The 16738-nt window shown below is 44.1% G+C and overlaps 2 pseudogenes; both read left to right on the top strand.

Annotated features, from left to right (window-relative positions):
- The first annotated feature begins 5132 nt into the window (after positions 1–5132).
- On the top strand, positions 5133–5764 carry LOC144762744 (rhotekin-2 pseudogene; annotated as a pseudogene).
- A 3284-nt stretch (positions 5765–9048) lies between these two features.
- Positions 9049–11170, top strand: LOC144762743 (rhotekin-2-like; annotated as a pseudogene).
- Positions 11171–16738: the final 5568 nt, after the last annotated feature.

Genomic DNA, 16738 nt, shown 5'->3' with positions numbered 1-16738 from the left:
TGCGAACGCACTGGGCGTTGACTTGGGGTGAGGGCGTCATTTTTTAAAACGTGTTTCATCATTTTAAAAGCACCTGCTGCCTCGTTCATGGCCTCCAGCAACTTTCAGACATCAATTAAAATGTCAAGAGAAGCCCTGTGATTAATCGTCTTCCTGGAAAGAGACCGGAGGTTTGTCTAATGAATATTTTGACTCATCCTAAGGTAGCGCAGATGGTTAAAATTCCTGCTGCTAAGAAAGTGTACCATGCAGATAACGAAGTGCACATAATGTAAATAGGTCAATGGGTTACTGCTTCTGTCAGGGAGCTCCTTTTGTTACTGATAATTTATAAGTCAAAATCCTAATATAGAACATTGAGCTATTAACTGTCACACTAGAGCTGCATGCAAACTGCAAAGTATATGTCCGAGATATATGTTTCTTTGGCCAGTCTTTCATTATCCTAATCTTGTGAAAAGGGTTCTTTTGGGTAGAAAACAATTCTTATTATGAAAGAGAACCCTTAACAATGATGTTGCGTTTTAAATTCTCAATATGTGCTTTTCCTAAATAAGAACTTTAACTATATTGCCTACCATGTTTCGATGACATGCAACTCCTACACTACACTGTGTAGTACTGTCTGATGTAACATTTTCTATACACTCATTTACACACATATGATTGTCTCTGTGTTATAATACTAAAGGAATCTGAGAGACAGTGGTTATGGAGACTTGAGCGGCACTGTTAAAGGGTGCTAGTGAGGAAATCTGTGGCTGAGGTGGTCATAGGGGGCAACAGACATTGTCTCACAGGGCGCCACCAGCGCTAAAGATGGCCCTGACTCCAATCACCATTTGCACAGGGTTCTCTCTTGCACAAAGCACTTTTTCCACCCAGACAACATGAATCCTGCATGTCTTTGGTAGAGCTAACTGACAAACTTCTCATACATGTTAAGCCACCTCTTGCTTACTTACAAAAATTAGGACACATTTTTACAGCCGGGACACTGAATTCTGAGCATTTAGATCCTTCCCACGCCACAAGCCAAGAAGTTTTTATTGTTTTAATGAATTTTATTTATCACTGTATTTCATATTGTAACGATTTTAATTAATCTAACAATACATTTGTAGCTACTTAATTACACTAAAGAACTGATCACGGTTGGCATGGCCAAAAATTCTTACATGTCACTTGGCTTATCCGTAAGTGACCAGTAGATTCAACTATGTCCCTGCTCGAATCTCAGGAAGCAGGACTACACATATATGGGGACTGTGCTTCCATTTTTATCCTGCAGCTGGATATTACCTTATTAAGTTACAATCTTAAATAATATTGGATGAGGGATTGTCAAGAAAAGGAAATGAAAATACCTGACTACAATAAGAAATTAATTGTAATGTGGATTTTATGGTGTGATTGTTTTTATTAACTAAAGTCATTTGCTTATTTTTAAATGTTGGAATGTTTATTTTGCTATTACTTTCACTACGAGCTAGCTGCCATATTTGACTGTATGTTTTATGGATTTGTAATCCAAAATAGAAAATATGATAAAAATATAATACTTCCCCATGCCCAAACGTTTGCCCTCTTGCTGGTGCACAGTGCTTAACTGATCTCCAAAGGTGACCTTATAGTCTTACCCACAAAACATGTGCCATCCAAATGCTGTGGCATTTCGTGCCATTCATATCAGCCACTCAGATTTTGTGTTACAGTTCGAAAGGATCGAGAGAATTCAACCATGCAGGGGGACTATAGAGATTATGAAAACACATCTGCCAACGTATAAGATATCCTAAAAACCAGGCAGAGAAGGAATATCAAAAGAAAACGTTCTGGAGAAGAGGTGCAGAATCATCAAAATGTCAAGCAGGAATGTGCGGTAAAAGGCCAGCATTTCCATACATCAGAGACGTGCATCTTTAGTAATGTTAACAAAAAAGGTTGTGATCACAAGCAGGAGTCAATCCTAAACCGTTTTATGCACTGCCATCCAATGCAAAATCTTTTTAGGAATAATGAGAAGTCAACCCGTGCTGTTTGCTTGTTGCAAAGGGTTTATACTGAGTTTTTAATCTCAATTGGACGTGCAAGGTCCACTCGGCAAATTTCTGGGACATTGAGATATTTGTGAATATTTGCAGGTAAGGCGATATTTTACTGCAATTAAATCACGTATTTCCGCTTAAAACCAAACAATTGTGTGGCAAGCCGTTTGCTCCAGCGCCCATTCGAAACCAATGAAATGCTTATTTATAGTCAGTGCCACTGGATTTATGCAAATGAGCTGCTGCTGGATTTTCGGCATAATTATGAATTTGTCACAATACCATTTGCACGCCGCCTTGGACCGAAAAACCGTTCGCATTTCAAACGACGTCAGTGTTTTCTTAGAGTATGAATAATTCAAGAGTAATCCAAATATTGTGCCATTTAAAAAACGCGTTTTTGCTATCGGCTGACTTTTTATTTGCCCTAGATTTTTACTTTTGATAGCCCTCGACAAGTGGTCTGTACTACAGATTATATTTTTTCAAAATATACGAGTTTATTAATTTGAAAACCCCGTGCGCCGCCTTTATGTCACTTTTTCCCATATTGGAAGTGACTGCACCTGCGACGCATGGGGCTTGTAGTGTTTACGTTTTTAAAGAATTACATCACAGGAAATAGAAAAGTTTATTGCAATCTACACATTATATTGGGTTATTGGCAATATACTCCTTCTTAAGCACAGTTGTTTACAGCAACTCACGTAAATGACTTCATGATATGTTCAGCATTCTGACATAAACATGGACCTAATACGAGATATTTAAAACTATAAAGCGGGTCAATGGAATATGTAACACATTATGTGGCAGGTTGTCAAAATTGAGTAGCAAGACTAATAATGCTGCACTTTCTTTAACAGTATTCACTTTTATGTCATGTCAACATAGTATTGTCTGGGCAAAGAGTCCACCCCACTAGTAGCAGTTTCACACCTGAATTAAGGCAAGCAGTCCGCTTGACAAGCTATCCTTTACAAAGTGTCTGCTTTTCAGACGCATCATCATATGCTGCTACATTTTAATCTGTTTGAACATTAAAAGCATTTTCAGGATGCATTAAGTGGCAATAGGAACGCACACCAGTGTGAAAGAACAGGGTGAAATGTAGTCTGTCGTCCATGCCAGTACTTTATTCGATGTCCCCCAGCGCCAATGGTTCATATACACAGCTGCAGCGGGATTCAGCCAGGACACAGGTGTTCACGCTTCCCCAGGACTCGACTCACCCTTAGAGCACTATCGCGGCTGCGCGCAAACGCATCTCTGAGAGTGGGGGAGAGTTAAAGTAAGCGGGGGTCGCTCGCAGAGGGTATCGGCTGTTTTCCTTTACCTGTGAGACCGATGCCCATTTCGGGATCTTCTTCCGCGCCACCCATGGCAATAGGTGCTCACTGATAGCCCTGAGTGTTCAGAAAGCCTTCCTTTGCGTGTGAAGATAAACCCAGGTTTCGCCTCCTTGCGACCAATGCGACCTAGAGGGTCGGCTGGTTTGACAGGTGGGTTGGAGCCTAAGTCTGGCCTGTGATGTATGCCACAGTGTTAGAAACCCTCCAGGCAGTGACAGTGGGAGTTTCCTGAGGATCCTTTTTTTTACTTGGGTAAAGTAAGAATGTATTTTTAAAAAAAGGCGTGGGTGTGGCTTGAAACCTGTCCAAAAGCTTTAAACCCATGGTATCACCTCTCGAATTTGTTTCAAATTGTAAATTTGTCTATATCAAGGATTGCCCACCTTTTCTTTAGTTAGAACTTGCGTTCAATGAAAATCATCCCAATCTACTAATATGATTAGTATAGTATTGCGGTGTTGTGATAGTGACCACAGACCAGGTTACTTAAGCACCCATGCCAGCACTCCTGATTCAAGCGGGAGAATACCGATATCAAGGCAAGTCCCTCGCTTCCCACCCGATTCCTGCATTCAAAAACACGATTCCTCCACAGGCTGCAGCCGTCTAGTTAGACTAGTAGTATTCACAGTATCACCTGCACCTGCAGGCCAGTGCACAATATTGTTGTCACAGACTTCTGTCTGAGTCTCGTGCTCCTGACAGGCAAGGGGAAAACATTTATATCTGATCCTGCTGCAGCAGCACACTTAAGTCTCATCAGGGCTTTAAGTGGGATAAAAAAACTGGGGGGTCTCTCAAAGGGGCGTGGCCAGTGTAATTAGGGGCGTGGCTTTAAATCACTTACGCAAACAAATCTGTGTTTAGCATAATGCGCCGCCGAACTTGTATTTTGCTGTTTCTGTAATTGCATCTAGATATGTGATACAAAAAGTAACATCATACCTACAACCTGTGAGGACTATTGGCTTTGTCAATGGTTATTAGTTGCATAAGATAAATAAGCTGCAACTATGGTTTGTTGCACATGATATTGTAAACGTTTCCAATTAAAGCCCTGATGACCCTACCACTATGTTGCTGCTCTTGAGTTTTAGAATGAGAAGGGAAATCCAGAAAGAAAATGACTCTTTAAAGGATTTCCCTTCCCCTACAACGCTCACCTGGCATGACGTCATGCCATAACTTCTCCACTAGTGAGAAGTGAGCAGTATGGGCAGCGAACATGGATGTGCCTGCTGTTGTCTCAAAACGGGTCTCTATCAGGCTTTTTTGTGCCCTGGCACTTTTTTCTGGACTGCAGTGACAGCAAACTGCTGTCTCTGCAGTCCGGAAAAAAACGGACGGCCTGTGCCAGGGCTCAAAACAGAGCCCGATAGAGACCCGTTTCGAGGCCCCCTGAAAAAAACTGCCGGTGCTCAGACCCCTTGAGACCCGGCCCACTTAAAGCCCTGAGTCTCATACATGACCAGGTGCTTTCAGGGTGGTATTGCTCGTTACATTTAATCTCGCAGCACATGGCAATTCTAAAATGGTTGCCTCGTTCATCCCCATCCGTCAAGTGACCGATGTTTTTGGCAGCTGCGGGGTTCACAAAGCAACAGGTCCCGCACCCAAGCTTTCTACCGGGACCCCCTCCCCTGTGATATCTCCAGGGCTGACGAGACAGAGAAAAGCCGATGGATGCTTCGTTAGAGAATGGCAGGGCAGCCGAGGCGGGGGGGATTTTCAAATGTTTAAGCGGACAGAGAGATGCCGGGCCGCAGTGGCCAAGTGCTCGGCGCTGGGCATGGAAATCAAACGGAAGAAGGTGCGAGAGACTGCTGTGCTCCTGGAGCCGGAGGATGAACGCGTTCAAGAAAAAATTGACTTTGAACTTGGCATCAGAGAAGGAATTTGTAAACTGCTTGCCGTGAGCACTCAGAAGGAGCAGGCGCTGAATGCCGTGAAGAGCCTAATGACCTGCAATGAACCTAATGACCTGCAATGCTCGCATTTTAGCCAACATGTCTGCACTGCAGAACTAAAGGCCTGATCAGATGGAGGCGCAGGCTGGGCGAAGGTCCTTGGAAAGCTGCTGTATCAGATGTATGAATCACATTACTGTGGACAAATTCTGATCACTTCAGCAACAAAGAAAGCTCTCAGCGCTATGCAGTAATCTGCATGCTGAAGATGGGAACAACAATTTTTGACACAGACTTGGCCCTGGTGGACAAAACAGTGAGGGATATATCTTTTGAAAAAGCAGTCATATTCAATAAAGCAAGACCAGATTTTGAAATTAAATTGGAGGTGTACAACTGCTCCGTTGAAGAATCTTTTTCATCACACACTCCTAAGAAACTTGTCCAAAAACGTTGACGCTCGTTTTGTAAATCTGCTGGGAAGAGTTGGAGTTTTCACTTGGATGGACCATCTCTTGAAAATGTTTCCCTTTTTAATCCACCCAACAGAGCTGACAGAGGGCTTACAGCACTCTGAATTGTATGGGTGCAGTATACTCATGATTAAACGCACTCACATGTATTTTTATCAGTTGCAGTGTTTCTTGATTATTAAGATGCATTTATTGAAAGTTATATCAGCCTCGAAATGTAGTGTGAACATTTAAGTAGGCTTTTGTATGTATTAAAGAAATCTATAATTCCTGTATGTATAATTTGCAGGATGAAATATTACTTGTGCAATGTAATTTTTGTCTAGTTTAGGTTGCCTGCATTGTAGGCCCAAACTGCAGGTTGTTTTGAGTTTCGTTTCTCCTTAGTTGCTCAAAAATTATAATTAAATGAATCCTTTTTTGTGTTCCAAGACAGTATGTTCTCATCCTACTGCAAGTGCAGGATGAATGAATGAATACTCATTTCTATAGCACATGGCTACCCTGAGGCATCCCAGCGCTGTTAGACCAAAAGCTCAAAGAGACATTCACTGAAACAGATGTGTCTTTAATCGCTTCCTGAAGGCAAGATGGTTACTTTCAAGCCTGATGTTATCCGGGAGGTTGTTCCAGCATTTGGCTGCTAGGAAAGAGAGTTGGCGACCACCCATTCGGGCTCGCTTCACCCTAGGTACCACCAGCAGGTTACGCTGATTGGACCTAAGGGATCTGAGAGATTGGTGCCTGTATTTTTAAACTGTGTGATTACTTTTGCATCTTTTAATAAAAATATTCGTGTTTGTATGAACTCTCCGTTTTAAAATAATATACTCGTGGTGTCCCCTCCTGCCGCACTTATCTCAATAGGAGCGCGCAGGCTTCCTTAATCCATCTTTATTCTGCACCGTACCAGGGTCAAGGGGGGCAGGCATCAGCCGATTAGGAGCTGATAGCACTGCGGGGCTCGAAGGGCTGACTAGTTGGCGGCCATCTTTGGAGGGTCAGGTTGCTGCTCTAGTGTCTGCAGGGAGCGACGGACATGACATGCGAAAGCGCTTAAAAATAGACTGTCCTTTTACGCGCAGCGTACGCGGTAGCGGACGCGCTGAAGGAGCGCCTAAGGAAAGCCCGTCTGTGCCCGTCCGTGCCAGGCCGGGCTAGGACTGGGCCAGGGGCTTAATGATGGGATCAGCTTCCAAGCAACAGATAAGCTACACTGGGAAACGGTTGCGGGAGCTCAGAGGCTGCATTTCGATTGGCTGCCCTACTACGAGGCTGTCAGAGGAGGTAAGGATTCCTTGCTCTCTCTGTAAAGACATAGGGTCAGGTCCTAGTAAAACTAATTCGTACTCTTTTGCCCTGTTAAACTGCCGTTCTCTGCCTAGGCACGCGGCTGAAATCCGCCTCCTTCTGGAGGAGCAAGATCTAGATGTCTTATTCTTGACTGAGACTTGGCTCACAGAGGCATCCGGTCCGGACATTGTCCAGGCTCTTCCGCTTAGCTATTCCATCTGCAGGCAGGACCGGCAAATAGGACGAGGAGGAGGAGTGGCTATTATTTTTGAAAACTCCTTTGTATGTCGTACCTCTGATAGCCCTCTTGTAGATTGCGAGAGTTTAGGCTTTTCCATCTCCTTCTCTCCCATCTGTACCTTCTCTGGTATTCTTGTCTACAGGCCTCCGGGCGACCACTACGGTTTCTGTAATAATCGTTTGGATAAGATTGCTCTCCCCATCAGTAGGGCCTCCAATTTTTCCATCCTGGGCGACCTCAATATCCCCCTTGATGAAGTCGAGGCACCTGCAACTCAGTGCTTGCTAGATACCTTGGGGGTAGTACAACTTGAGCAAATTGTTTATGGCTCTACGCATACAGGAGGTCACTTATTAGATCATCTCTTCACTAATCTTGCTAATGTCATCTGCAACGAGCCCAGTTTTATCCCTTGGTCAGACCATGCCCTGCTCTCATTTCTCTGGTCACCCCTGGACGAAACCTACACAGTGAGTCTCTCAAAGAAATTCACTCAGACCTGGTCTAAGCTATCAGTAGAGTAGTGGGAATTGGCTTTAAGAAGATCCACCCCGCCTCGTCTGGATGATCCCATCCTTGCTAATGAGGCCTTTAACAACTGGTTGGACTCTACATTAGACTCCATGCTTCCCAAGAAAGAGGTCCGTCATCGGACGGGCCCTAATAAAAAAACTTGGTATTCAGGGGAACTTAAGGAAGTTAAACAACAGTGTAAACGGGCGGAGAGGAAATGGAGGAAAGACTTCTCTCCCCTTGCCAAAGAGGAATATAAATCAGTGCTCAGACTGTATAAAAATCAATTGAAAAGCGCTCAATCTGCGTACTTCCAAGACAAAATCCAGGAAGCATCTAATAGGCCTAGGGGAATATTTAAAATATTTCAAGAATTGACTACTCCTCCCCAGGTTATTGTGACTGCACCCGACCCCCTGAAACGTTGCGAAGACCTGGCAGCATTTTTTGCCGCTAAGGTAACTAATATCTATGCTGGCTTTGGGCCACCTGCTCACCTCCCCTGCAGCAAGGAGAATGAGTTGACGTTCGAGGAGGTTATCCCTGACGCTCCAGGTCGTCTCGATACGTTCCCGCTGTTGGATCTGGCTACCGTTGAACGACTCCTTAGCAATTTAAAATCAGGATCCCCCTTGGATATTGCGCCGCCTTCTGCCCTCAAACAGGTGTCGGGGACAGTCTGCCCTGCCATAATGCATGTTATCAATGCATCCTTGGAGTCGGGAGTAGTGGCCCCCTCCTGGAAGTTGGCGAAAGTTAAGGCCCTCCTGAAAAAATCTAATTTGGACCCTGAAAACTTGGCCAACTACAGGCCTATTTCGCTGCTACCCGGAGTTAGTAAAATTGCTGAAAAGCATGTTAATCATGTATTTTCTTCGTTTATAGAGACGACAGGAGCCCTTCACTCATCCCAGACAGGATTTATAGCCAAACAGGGGACAAAGACGGCGTTGGTGGCAGTGGTGGAGGCGGCCAGGAGCATTGTGGATGCCGGAGGCTGCGCGGCGGTGGTCCTTTTTGGACCTCAGCGCAGCCTTCGACACGGTTAACCATCCCCTCCTGCTTCATCGTATCCGCCTTGCTGGAGTTGCCGGAAGAGCCCTTGAATGGCTCCAGTCTTTCTTGTCTGAGAGATTTTTCTCTGTTTTTGAGAAGGAGGCGTCATCAAGCCAGCTCCAACTGCATCACGGCTTTCCCCAGGGATCCTCACTCAGCCCGACCATGTTTAACATCTACATGAGACCATTGGCTGAGTTGGTACTTCCCTGGGGAATTCAGCTTGTCACCTACGCTGATGATACTCAGTTGGTCGTGTCCCTAGCAAGGGACGACGCCATAGGCCGAGGGATCAACTATCTGACCCCCTGCCTCACTAAAGTGCTGGAGTGGATGACTGCCTCCTTCTTGAAACTAAATGGGTCCAAAACAGACATCATGCTTCTGGGTTATAAAGCTCCCATTACCTGGACCCTTGGTGGCCAAACTGTCTGGGTTTCTTCTACCCCCCCCCCCCAAGAACCAGATAAAGAGTCTGGGGGTTTGGCTTGACTCCTCCTTGGGATTCCAAGTACAAGCAAAGAAGGTGGCGGCAACCTGCTACGGACTGATTAGGGTCTTTAGAAAGGTCCTCATTCTTCTTCCGCCTGAGGCCAGACGCATGCTAGTCCAGTCGCTGATTCTCTCGCGGCTGGACTATGCAAATGCTGTTTATTTCGGCGCCCCAGTAGGATCCATTCATACATTGCAAGCGGTGCAGAACTGTGCAGCTCGGCTGCTTATGAATGTACCCAGACGCAGTTCGGCGAGGGCTGCACTCCGACAATTGCATTGGCTACCGATTCATGAGAGAATCACGTTTAAAATCTTGTGTATGGCACACAAGTCCATCTGGAACGACGCCCCCAAGATTCTTCTTCCCCTGTTCTGTTTACACCAATCTCTCAGATCCGACTGGACCGGAATTCGACCTCATTATGCTTAGATTTAAGGAGATAACCGGAATGTCTTTGAAGAAGGCTGGAAGGCGAAAAGGGAGGTCGCCTTTCCTGTCTGGCCTATCTGAGAACCAAGGCCACTGAACATTGAACAAATTTAATTAGAGCTTCTGTGGAAACCTACTGAAAAGATGTTGCAACTGGAAACATTTATCTTATGAGGTCTTGTGGGTTGAACATTGCCTTTTTGTATGATGCCCAGGGACAGATTCGAGAGACTTCTGCTTATTTTTCGTCGGAGAAGGAGCATCTTAGAACGAGCTCCATAGCTTTAAGCTATCAGACCCATTTGACGTGAGTACTTCTTAGGAAGTGAACATGTGCTGACACCTTTGGGCTAGGATATCGGGGAAATAGGTAGGGTTTATATGTAGAGCAGTGTAGGGAAAGATGCTTTCCTTTTCTTCTCGAATGATTATTATGTCTTTTGTGCCGAATGAATTATATTCGTAGACACGGCTCTGTATTGATTTTTATATATCTGTATACTCTGAAATTGAGGTGTGTTTATATTCAATTATTTTTAATATATATATTAAATCCACAAAACTGAAATTTGGAGTCTGTGGTCCTTCAAAGCATGATTAAATTGAAAGTGTAACGGTGTATTGTTTTACTCCCCCCAAACACTTTTAGCTGCTATAAAAAGACCATCTGATTTGAATTTAGTAGGGAAGCCAAGGAGTATAATTTAGCATAATCAGAGCCAAATTCAGAATGCTGGCACACATTGGAAAGTGCTGCAAACATTTTCAGTACTCATAACCTGACTGTCACAGGACATGAGGAAGCCTCTTTTTGGCTCCCTTTGTATGGCAACGTGTGTTGTTGCCCAGCCAGCCTTCATGACTGAAGATGCTGTTGCAGGATTTCGTAGTCAAAAGCAGGTCGCTGGAAAGATATTTTGTGTGCTGAGAGGTTTTCACCTCATTTGTTACTACTCTCCAGAAGAAATTGAGGCTAAACCAGAGCCTTTAATGAAAATTTCTGTTAACAAGGAAACAAGAATTCATGCTATAGATAGAGACTAAACAAAAAGATCAAACTGTTTTTTGGTCATCCACCTAGTAGCTGGGGAGGCTATGATTCACATCTTTTCAGCGGATAGCAGAGATGACCTTCAGAGATGGATGGAAACATTTTGGCAGTACTTCTTTAATCTTAGTCAATGGAAATATTGTTTTGAACGTCTGGATGTTCGGATATCACCCCAAAATCCCCCATTGTTCTTGACAAAGGAGGCAACCTCTGTCTACCACGACATGAGCATTGGATCACCAATGAAATTTGAGAGTTTATCTGACATCATACACAAGAGAAACAATCTGAGAAGGAGAGCATCTGTATGAATGCTAACTTCACACCTTTTTTGATACAATTATATCTGCTGTGACTCAGCAGTCTAAGGGTCCTAAAGCCTCTTTTAAAAATGCTACCCTCCCAAACAGAATCTGAAAGACACAAGACAGCTCAATGCACAAAGGGGCAGAGATTCATACTAAAGACAACCCAGTCCTGCTTCCAAGAATACGGTCTTTGTAAGAAAAAAAAAACCCTTGTTACTTCAGGGTGTTGCAAGTGACTCATCTTTTGACCCATGCATAAAATGTATGATTTTTTTTCTTTCTGGGTGACATAGCTGTTACTTGTGGGACTATTGGCAATTTATGCCATTATGTTTTTTGTGATGTTTGAAAATCTTTATACAAGAATTATTCTCCCAACTCTCCCTAAATATCTGATGAAACTGTGTGTTCACTTGCATACGCATCTCGGTGTTGTTTTTTGCAAAATTCTTTTGAGTATATGAAGGAAGATTAATTCCCAGTGGACAGTTTTACGGCACATATCTTCAATATGATCCTTTGGGCATTTCAAGTTTAATCTCACTAGTTTTTTTCAAATGAAGAGTTGAAAGGAACCTTCTTTGTTAATATTCAGTTAAATATTCAGTTATAGCCACAAGTAATTGGTAAATGATTGGCTTGTAAAAGTGAGTAACATATGCATATGATTCTTTGTGATGAAATAGGCATTATCCTCAAGTCTCATACATGACAGTAGACCCAAGTTAGGCCTCCATAGAAGTCAATAAAAGAAAAACAACTTTCGATTCTTTATTTTTAATCTCCCACTTTCCTCTTTTAAAATGTTGCAATGTGTGCTTTAGTGGTCACCGTATGCAAGATTAGCACCAGTGATGACCTCTGCGCACCAGGCAGGGTTTCTAGCAGTAACATTAAAAAGGATTTGTAAGTGTGATATGGCTTAATATGAGAAACATAGAAAAGTCATACCTGTAAAACCACGGACACTATGGTAAAACTAATAACAATACGTTTTGGATTCAGAACTCAAAAAATAGCTTCACATAACTTTTGGAAATTCAACCATTTTTTTCTCCAAACCTCAGTTTAGGAATTCTAAAAATAGGCACATTTAATCTCAAATACACACTTTTAGCATATGTACATTAATTCAGCCAAGCAAAAGCTACTAATTTATTAGGCTGGGCTGCACACATGAGAGCTACTTAAAGGTAGCTGGATAGCTACCAGTAGCTAATGAGCTACTCTTTGGAGAAGCCTGCTCTACATAGTTGTTACCATTTTGATATTGCTATAGTCCTTCTTCTGTTATAATGTGGATTCTCCGTTAGATGCCACATATTCATAATTGTTTTCCATGCCTTATAAATAAATAGCCCTTGCTCTTTTTCACTGTGGTATTGGCCCTACACATTTCTTTTTCTTCCAGACTCTCTCTTTATAACTCATTCCCAAAACTAAGGGTTTTATTTCGCAGAACACCATGCTACCCTGCCACATGTTACACCATGTCACACATTTCTGATATGCTGCATGGCTGTCAAGTTTCCCACAAACATTTGTGATGTGGTGCTCCAGGCAAGGTTTTTTCCACGAGTAGCCCTGAAAAGTTGTCTCAGGCCTGCCACCGCAGTGTCTGCGTGCAGTTTGTTAACTGCCATTTCGACCTGGCCAGTGTACCCACTTGCCAGGCCTTACCCTTCCCTTTTTTTACACATAGGACACTCCTATGGTAGGCCCAGTGTACCCCCCTGGGCAGGGTGCAGTGTATGGGAAAGGTAGGACATGTACTAGTGTGTGTAACATGTCCTGATACTGCAATACTGCCAATTTCGTTTTTCACTATTGAAAGGCTATCTTACCCATAGGACAGAATGGAAAATGCTCTGTAACATTTTTACAAGCATATCTTCCATAGGAGTAAGATGCAAAATTGGAGTCTAGTATCCCTGAACTCAGAATTTATTAACACATCTTTTAGGAAAGATGGTTTTTAACTTCTAGGATGGTTTTTTTACTTCTGTGTTTGAAAGTAGCACTTTTAGAAAGTGTCTGTTCTCTTGTCCAACCTTCCTGTGTGCCTCTGCCTGCTTGTGGATTGACGGTCTGGCTTTGGAGTGACAGGGGCTAGGGTGGCTCCAGGAGTCATGGTGATTCAGCCCTAGGCTGACTAGGCCAATCTGCATTTGGAGTGGTGGGAGGAGAAGCACCTGTACCTGACTAGGGCTGTGCCTGCGTTCCACAAAAGACTGGCTCCACCTCCTGCGGTGTGTCTGAAGACCCTGGCCCACACTGACAAAGGAAGACGTTATGTACTGGCAGAGTGCACCCAGAACTGGGTTGGACTGGGTACAGGACCCTTTACACAAAGAGAACAAAGACAATTTGGGGTATAAATATTAGGGCTGAAACCCCTGAACTTAAGACTATTTCGTGATCAAGAGGAACCTGCTGCCAAAGAGGAGAGTTGAAGAGACTGAGGAGGAGGACTGCCCTTGCTGTGTATCTGGGGCTGGCCTGCAGTTTGCTGTTCTTCTTAGGAGAGGACAAGGGACTTTGCAGTGTGCTGTGTCCCCCTGCTTGAAGAAGGACTTGGCTGTGTGCAGTGTCCATCTGTAACTGAAGAGAAAAGTCTCCAAGGGCCTGAGCGAGCTGACCTCCTGTTGTGGAAACTCAGGGACACCAAAGTATCCCCATCATTTCAGTAATGCTGTGTGCTTGTGCTTTGCAGCAACCTGTGACAGTCGTGGGGTCCACTGTGCCGGTGTGTCTGAGCCAGCCATGGCCGCCTTGAACCCCTGTAGCGTAATCATCGTAAAGCTGCGAAGTTAATCACCGCCCGGCCTGAGCTGGGATCTGAGAGGAGCTGCGAGTGCCTGTCACCGCCGCCAGCCCAAGCCGCGAAGTGTGAATAGATTTCTGTGAGCTGTCATCTGTAAAGGAGCTGTGAGGGTGAAGCGCTGAGACCCAATCCTCTGTGAGGCATCGCCTAGCAACCAGGATTCCCCCTCCGCGAAGAACAGCTGTGGCCGTCGGAGCTGCCAGCGGGAAGTCGAGCCGTGAGGAGGAGAGAGAGAAAGCAACCCTCCAGGTAACGCTCAGACTCAAGTTCAGAGCTGGGCGTGTGTCGATGCCGGAGGCGGGTTGCGTGTGTCTGCAGAGACCGCTCTGATCTCACCTGCAGAATGAAGTCTTTAACGCTAGGTAATTCTGACGGACCGTACCTACCTTAAATAGCGCAACGATATCGGGCCGGCATTTGCGCATATCTCCTTCAATTTTGAGCATTTGGGAGCATAACTTTGCACGCGCTGACTGCGGAGTCAGCTTTTCATGTGTCGAGAAGCCACAACCATGAGCACACCGTGAACCGGTGCCAAAGCGAACTCTGTTGTGACCTTTTTATTAATCCTACAAAGAAATGCAAACCTGTAAGTTATTTTACCTGACATCTTGAAAAGTCGATTTCATTAATACTCACATGTTGGATTTTTGTTGTTTTGGTCTTGTCAGAATCTAGATAAAGAAACCTTTATTTTTCTGTACTGGTGTAGTGTCCATTTGTGGTGTTATCACTGTGTTACTTGTGAGTGTTGGTACAAATACTTTACACATTGCCTTTGGGATAAGCCTGTCTGATCGTGCCAAGTTACCACGGGGGTGAGCAGGGGTTATCTAGAATGTGTTTCCCCCTTAGCCTGACTAGAATCAAGGGTCCCTATTTGGTCAAAGGTACCTACCTCTGGCAACTAGAGACTCCCATTGCTAACACTCCCAAAGAACAGGGACTTAGTACTGTCTCATTCCGCCATGTTTCTTTATCTGTTCTTAGGGGACTATTTTACTATTGGTCTCCTGCTCTGTTAATGTTTGCCTGTGTTGAGCTTCGGCGCCCTAGTTGCTTATATTTAATTTAAATATAGCATTCCTCCCTCCCACCTCCTCTTAATCCCACAGTTGTGTTACTGCCACTTTCTGCCCCATTGCTTGTTTTTTAAATAATTGTTAAAATACTTTATCAGTGCTGTGCCCATTTCATTAGCGCAGCGCTGATTTTGCTTTCATTCTCTTGTCTTTTCCTCTGCTCCTCCACCCCACTCTCTCTGCTCTCCCTTCCCTTCCCTTTCAACCAGTCATGGGGCTCCAACCTGGCCTGCCTCACAGCAGAACAGGGGGGACGGAGAGGAAGGGCTATGCACAAGCTGTGTTTCTGTCTTTTAGAGCAAAAAAGCACCTGGGCCTGATGTTCACTACTTACACTTAAGATTTATTCCTGTTAAAAAGCATCTAGCTAGCTTTTTCAAATACAAAAAAAAAAAAGCATCTAGCTGGTTGCACCTTGGCACGGGCTCAAGGTGTTTAATAAATCACACCTTTACATAGAAGTCTGCGCACACTGAAGGTTTCAAGCATTCTGTTTTGAGATTTTTATTTTGCCGGGTCTTGCATGGGGAATTCAGTGTCGTCTGTCTGTTTTTGCCTGATTCTGTGGGTTGTTACTACCCTTGTCATGTGCATTAATACAGTTTTTAATGTTTGGACTGCATCTTGAGCTTGTTTTACCCTTGTTCTCGATGCAGTTGATGCTTCCACCGTCGTTATCTTAAACTGATTGTTTGCTAGCTAGGTCTGTGAAGCCTCTGTGCAAACCGTGACTAATCTTTAACATTTATGGCTCTTCACTTGCGCCCTCTCTTGTAGGCTTCCCCCCCCTTCCTCCTCATCCCAAACCAGCCAGATGGCCTTCACATCAGAACGCTCCATTTGTAGTTGTAATTGTATTTATATAGCACTTGCTACCCCTATGAGGCATGGGAGCGCTAGAGTGGTTCTTAAACCTGTTTCAAATTATGCTTCTCAACCTTCTCCTTTATCCAATCAAAGTGGTAGAAACAGAGACAGTGAATAGTGATATCGAGTAAAGTCCAAAAACAAATCTTTGGCATAAACACTGTTGAAAAAATAATAGCTTAAACACTGAAGCCGGTTCTTAAAGTACTTCAGGCGTCTCCCCTAAACCGTAGCACAAGCTCTGGCACAATAACTGACTCTGGCAGTTCCCTTGTGAGTGAAAACTAAGCATTTCTCACACTTTGATAAGTGCTTTTAAAGGTCATGAAATAACATGCCACTGCATAAATATCAGATAAAAAGGTCATCCCATTAACCCCTCTAGAATGTGGTGTTTTAACCCTTTCCATGCTCATGATGGAACCGCTCCGTCATGGCACCCTCCCATGGGGGAAGTGCTGGCGCTCCCCCCATGGGCAGCTCATCTAGTCCCCACGAAGGAAGAATACCCAGCAACCCTAAAATTTTACTGAAAAATCACTCTTTTCTCAAGTTTTCTGTGTGGGAAAGTTCTGGAATGTGTGTGGATTTACAAATGTCCTCCCACCCAGTGTCTTACCAGGTCTCCCGATTAAAATGGTACCTCACTCGCGTGGGTGGGTCAAGGACCCGCGACAGGCAAGGGCCCAAAACCTATTGAGGCAACATCAAAATTGAAAAAAGTGAGAAGTATTCTGCAGAGTCCAAAGTCATATTTGTACTGTTTTTGGGTCATCCAGAAATATCATATTTCTCTGA

Source organism: Lissotriton helveticus, chromosome 6 (assembly GCF_964261635.1).
Source record: "Lissotriton helveticus chromosome 6, aLisHel1.1, whole genome shotgun sequence".
Classification (NCBI taxonomy): domain Eukaryota; kingdom Metazoa; phylum Chordata; class Amphibia; order Caudata; family Salamandridae; genus Lissotriton; species Lissotriton helveticus.
Note: the sequence above shows the minus strand (reverse complement) of the source record. Positions and strands in the feature narration are given on the sequence as shown.